We start from the raw sequence: 6,646 nt of genomic DNA, 5'->3' as shown, positions 1-6,646 counted from the left end.
GTGGAGATGGAGGGAAGGGGAGAGATCAAGGGAGCAGGAAAACTGAGTGCAGGTTGTGAGCCTTCTGGTCCTGTCCATGCCCAGCCCCAGAATGCAGTGTCTCCAAGCAGCAGGGCTTTTCTGAAGCGACCCACAGGCTGTAATTTGCAAAACACAAATATCAAAAGCAATGAGTGCTTTTGCAGCGACGTGTCTGAGCTGAAATACTTGGGACAGGAAAAGTGATTTAAGAATTCACAAGCACTAATGAGATTCCATGGGCCAGCTCAGCAGTGAACTGGAGGACAAATACATCAGTTTCAAATTCACACTCACACTGGACTCCTTCACTCCTATCCTGCTCAGTCCTCCCCTTCACCCAGCCAGCTCTCCCACCCTGGCACCACACACTGACAATGATCCAATTCAAAAGCCTCCTGGTTAAACTGCATCCCCAGATAATCCCCACCCCTCATTGGCACCTCCCACTCAGCAACAGCCCAGCATTGTCACAGAGATCTACATGAAAAATCACAGAAAACCAGGTTATAGTCCAACAGGTTTATTTAAAAATAAAAGCTTTTGGAACTCTGCTCTTCGTCAGGTAGCTACCAAAAGCTTGTAGTTTCAAATAAACCTGTTGGACCATTATTCGGTGTCATGTGATTTTTAACTTTGTCCATCCCAGTCCAACACCAGCTTCTCCACATCATAGAGATCCACAGCACAGAGGGAAACCCTTTGGCCATCCAGTCTGTGCTGGTCAAAAACCATAACCGATCAATTCTAATCCCATTCTCCAGCCTGGCCCATAGCCTTGGCATTACAAAAGTACATCTAAATCCTTCTTCAATGCTCTGAGAGTCCCTGCCTCTCCCAGCCATACAAGCAGTGACTCCCAGATTCCCCACCACCCTCTGGGGGAAGGTGGATTTCCTCACATTCCCCACCAAATCACCGGCTCCTCGCCTCAAATCTTTGTCCGATGGTTATCGATTCTCTACTCAGTGGCAAAGATTCTGAAGAAGGGTCACTGGACTCAAAATATTAATTATGTTTTTTTCTCTCCACAAATGATGCTGCCAGACCTGCTGAGTTTCAACAGCATTCGCTGTTTTTTATTTCTCATCTTCAGCTTACAGAGTGCTTGGATTGTGATGGGAAAAAATTTATCCTGTCTCTGCTTCATAGTTCCAAAGGTCTGGGTGATGTTGTCGGTGTAATTGTACAGGTCAGGGTGGTGTTGTCAGTGTAATTGTACAGGACTGGGTGATGTTGTCGGTGAAATTGTACAGGTCTGGGTGATGTTGTCGGTGTAATTGTACAGGACTGGGTGATGTCAGTGTAATTGTACAGGATTCGGTGTTGTTGTCGGTGTAATTGTACAGATCTGGGTGGTGTTGTCAGTGTAATTGTACAGGTCTGAGTGACGTTGTCGGTGTAATTGTACAGGTCTGGGTGGTGCTGTCGGTGTAATTGTACAGGTCTGGGTGATGTTGTCGGTGTAATTGTACAGGTCTGGGTGGTGTTGTCGGTGTAATTTTATAGGTCTGGGTGATATTGTCGGTGTAATTGTACAGGTCTGGGTGATGTTGTCAGTGTAATTGAACAGGACTGGGTAATGTTGTCGGTGAAATTGTACAGGTCTGGGTGATGTTGTCTGGGTGATGTTGTCGGTGTAATTGTACAGGTCTGGGTGATGTTGTCGGTGTAATTGAACAGGACTGGGTAATGTTGTCGGTGAAATTGTACAGGTCTGGGTGATGTTGTCGGTGTAATTGTACAGATCTGGGTGATGTTGTCGGTGTAATTGTATAGGTCTGGGTGGTGTTGGTGTGATTGTACAGGTCTGGGTGATGTCGGTGTAATTATACAGGTCTGGGTGGTGTTGTCGGTGTAATTGTACAGGTCTGAGTGATGTTGGTGTAATTGTACAGGTCTCGGTGATGTTGTCGGTGTAATTGTATAGGTCTGGGTGATGTTGTCGGTGTAATTGTACAGGTCTGGGTGATGTTGGTGTAATTGTACAGGTCTCGGTGATGTTGTCGGTGTAATTGTACAGGTCTGGGTGATGTTGTCGGTGTAATTGTACAGGTCTGGGTCATGTTGTCAGTGTAATTGTACAGGTCTGGGTGACGTTGTCGGTGTAATTGTACAGGTCTGGGTCATGTTGTCAGTGTAATTGTATAGGTCTGGGTGATGTTGTCGGTGTAATTGTACAGGACTGGGTGATGTTGTTGGTGTAATTGTACAGGTCTGGGTGATGTTGTCGGTGTAATTGTACAGGTCTGGGTGACGTTGTCGGTATAATTGTACAGGTCAGGGTGATTTTGTCGGTGTAATTGTACAGGTCTGGGTGACGTTGTCGGTGTAATTGTACAGGTCTGGGTCATATTGTCAGTGTAATTGTACAGGTCTGGGTGACATTGTCGGTGTAATTGTACAGGTCTGGGTCATGTTGTCAGTGTAATTGTATAGGTCTGGGTGATGTTGTCGGTGTAATTGTACAGGACTGGGTGATGTTGTCGGTGTAATTGTACAGGTCTGGGTGGTGTTGTCGGTGTAATTGTACAGGTCTGGGTGGTGTTGTCGGTGTAATTGTACAGGTCTGGGTGATGTTGTCGGTGTAATTGTACAGGTCTGGGTGGTGTTGTCGGTGTAATTGTACAGGTCTGGGTGCTGTTGTCGGTGTAATTGTAAGGTCTGGGTGAAGTTGTCGGTGTAATTGTCCAGGTCTGACTGATGTTGTCGGTGTAATTGTACAGATCTGGGTGATGTTGTCTGTATAAAACCACAAGAAATACGAACAGGAGTAGGCCATTCAGCCCCTCGAGCCTGCTCCCCCATTCAAGAGGATCATGGGTGATCCAACGTTCCTCACACCCACCTTCCTGCCCTTTCTCTTGATTTCCCAACTGATCGAGAATCTATCGATCTCAGCCTTAAATATACACAAGGACTCTGCCCCCACAGCTCTCTGGGGCAAGGAGTTCCATAGACCCCCAACCCTCTGAGAGAAGAAATTCCTCCTCATCTCAGTCTGAAATTGGTGCCCCTTTATTCTGAGACTGTATCCCTCTGCTCCTAGACTCTCCCAGGAGGGGAAACATCCTCTCAGCATTGACCCTGTCAAGCCCTTTAAAAATCCAATATGTTTCAATGGGATCTCTCTCATTCTCCTAAATCCCAGGGAGTTGAATCCCAACTTGTTTAACCTTTGCTCATGGGACAATCCCTCCATCCCAGGGATCATCCGCTTTCCCTGACAAAGCCCTTGGGCAGGCCCACTAATGCCCAACCTCCCCCCATTCCAGTCTTTTTCAAGTTACCGGTTCTTCGGAGAAGAATGAGTTTTGGGTGGTGGGGGGGGGTCTCAGAAACAGCTGAATATGAAATCAGCCAACACCCCACAATAGCAGAGAGAGAGAGAGAGAGATGGAGAAAGAGAGAGATTGGGGGCGAGAGAGAGCAAGGTAGGGATAAGAGAGAGAGAGAGAGAGAGACGGGGAGTGGGAGAGGATGAAGGCAGGAGAGAGAGAGGGAGTGGGAAAATAAGGGCAGGAGGGAGAGAGGGAGTGAGAGAACGAGAGGGAGAGAGAATGAGAGAATGAGGATTGGAGAGAGAAAGAGGGCAGGAGAAAGGGGGAGGGAATGAGGGGTGGAGAGAGAGGGATGGAGAGAGAGAGTGAGAGAATGCGGGCAGGAGAGAGAGAGCGAATGAAGGATGGAGAGTGAGTGAATGAGGGTAGGAGAGTGAGTGAATGAGGGTAGGAGAGGCAGGGAGTGAGAGAGGAAAGCTTTGAGAGGGTGTGTGCGAAAAGGAAGATGTGAGTGTGTGAGAGAGATAGAGAGAGAGAGCGCGAGAGAGAGAGTCGCAGAGCAGAGGAGACTGAGCAGATCATGTGTCTAGCATCAGCTCCAACTGTACCGGCCACATGTGCCTTTGGTCAAGTGTCAGTGTCACATAGTGCCAGGGTGCTGACTCACTGAATGGCACAAGGAGACACCAGGCAGTCCGCAAACATCCCCTGGACTGTTCAGTTCCAAGACAGATGTCTTAACACATGACCGTTCCTGAGCAACAGCTCAGACAGTCCAGTGCTGCTGAACCATCCCATCAGAACCATCCACCTCTACTTACCGAGCAGAGGCTGAAGCAGCTGTTTATGAAGCTGTTGCAGTGGGGGGACGGTGTAATAATCCGGAGTACGGCATGTGACAGACAATAACTCATTTCTGTTTATGTATTTACATGCAGCTCCCGTTCACTTCATACAGCAACAGATGTTAATTAAGTTTCAGTTTCCTTTTTTTCTTGTGCTCTCTGTGGTAATTTGTTGAACTGTGATGATAAAATAAGGCTGCAATTATCTGACTTGATCTGCAGTCAACGCTCCCATACACAATTGATTATCTGTGCCATTGCTGGGGTCATAGCTTGAAGCTACAATATGTTTTCCGCAGTCTACGTAAGACAGAGAGAGCAACAATACCTTGCACTCAAATGCTCTGCAAACTCTTATTTACTTAATTCTGTTCATTAATAATTAGTAAAGCTTGAACAGAAATGTCAAAGCCCAGCTCTAAACTCTTGGCATTTTAGTGTGTGTGGCTTATAATTACAATGGCCAACCAGGAAAAAAAAAGCCCTCTCATACAGTCAGACACTGTAAAAGAGCAGATGTCTCCATATCATTAATCACACTTTTAATACATTCCAGATGAATAAACACTTCTAAGATTACAATGGTGAAATGCCCAGCCTAGAATATGCAATTTATGAGTCCTGCAGATCCTAAAACTCACAAACCCTACGAAGGTCAGAGTCTGCAGTTTGTCTGTAATATTTACAACACGAGGAAGCGAGGTGTCTAATCTATGAAAAATGAGGCATTTATCAGATTTAGCCTCCATTTAAGTTTTTTTATTCGAGGTAATGATTTTCCATAACCGTGCTATTTAGAAGCAGTGGGCAACACTCAGCATTCCACAAGTCACTCCAATTATTATTCATCATATTGTAAAGTCAGCTTCAGCACATTTTCGCTGATTCGCGTGCTTTGCGAGAAAGGAACATTCAAATTCCCAGGATCGTCATGGGACAAGTCTGGTCACTTCATGGGAGCCAAGCTCTCCCTCCAGATTTAGCCTGAGGTTCCTGATCACTGAGTTCATCTCAGGCCGCTGCTGTTGAAGGTAATGTGTGTTGTGAAAGGTGCTCAGAGCCATACCAAGGCCTTACCTTTATAGCATTAACAGAGTCTGTGTTAGCTAGGCCTCTCCTCTCCTCTCAAGGAGAGCATATCACAGAGGGAGAGGAGGGCATGGAGGTACTCACCATGGAGGACTGCAACAGGGCAACGCGGGTGTAAGAAGAAATAGAATCCTTCCAGTGTGGAAACAGGCTCTTCGGCCTAACAAGTTCACACTGACCCTCTGAAGAGTAACCCACCCTGACTAATGCACCAGGGCAATTTTGCATGGCCAATTCACCTAGCCTGCACATCTTTGGACTGTGGGAGGAAACCCACGCAGACATGGGGAGAATATGCAAACTCCACACAGTCAGTCGCCTGCGGCTGGAATCGAACCCGGGTCCCTGGCGCTGTGAGGCAGCAGTGCTAACCATTGAACCATCATACTGAGTGTGTTAGGGCATAGCTGAGAGAACATGTCAACATACAGACACCCACCTGCCAAAAACCAGGCAGCTCTGGATTTCTCAGGAGAAAGGCAGAAAGTACAGGGTCACAGATAAACAAGGGACTGAAAAGGTTAATGCTGAGTGGTGCATTGAGCACCGCCCACTATGATCAAGCCAGATCAGTGAGAACAGCTTGGGATCTCGAAAGGGTGGGAGAGTGTGAGAGAGAGAGAGAGAGAGAGAGAGGTGGAGAGAGAGTGTGAGCGGTCAGTGGTTCTCTCGTTCAGGGGAATAGGTCACCGACCCTCTTGCGCTGGTCATTCACCCGGGCAGCAGAGACCCCGACAATCCAGAGGAGGTGTACAGTGGCATGGGTTCCTACGCCAGTCCTGAAGGAAGGGTACTATCCAGCCTCAAACTATCCCATCCACCAGGACCATCCAGCTCCCTGCCCACAAGCAAGGTGGCGTAGGGCACCAGTCTCCCCTTATCTGCCACTCCCAGGGCAAATGCCACAACCCGTGAGGGGCAGCCCCAGACAGATGGTGCTTGTCCAGGGGCTCAAGGGGGTTTTAAAGTTGGCCCCAGGAGGGTCCCAGCATTGGGGAGCATTTCCACTGAACAGCAAGGGGGAGAACAGGGATCGGATTGGACGATTGGGGGCCATAGGGTGGGCTATCTCATTGATTAAGTCCGTTGGGGACAACAGCACAAGAAAACTCACTAGTCCTCGCAGAGAGAAACCCTGCATGAACTTCAATGAAAAGGAAACTGCACCAATTTCTGCACAGCCTCAGTTCAATGGTGCAGGCTGCCCAGATTACTGGCACCTAGTTGCTATCAGACAGTAAACAATATCCTTTCAGGTCAAAAGCATCTTCTTGTTTGATGAGTGAGTAGATTTCCTTTCCTCAAGGGGCCAACTTTAAAAGCCCCTTGAGCCCCTGGACAAGCACCATCTGTCTGGGGCTGTCCTTCATGGGTTGTGGCATTTGCCCTGGGAGTGGCAGATAAGGGGAGACT

The sequence above is a fragment of the Chiloscyllium plagiosum genome, chromosome 4, assembly GCF_004010195.1.
Source record: "Chiloscyllium plagiosum isolate BGI_BamShark_2017 chromosome 4, ASM401019v2, whole genome shotgun sequence".
Classification (NCBI taxonomy): domain Eukaryota; kingdom Metazoa; phylum Chordata; class Chondrichthyes; order Orectolobiformes; family Hemiscylliidae; genus Chiloscyllium; species Chiloscyllium plagiosum.
The sequence above is the reverse complement of the archived record's forward strand: the minus strand, read 5'-3'. Positions refer to the sequence as shown.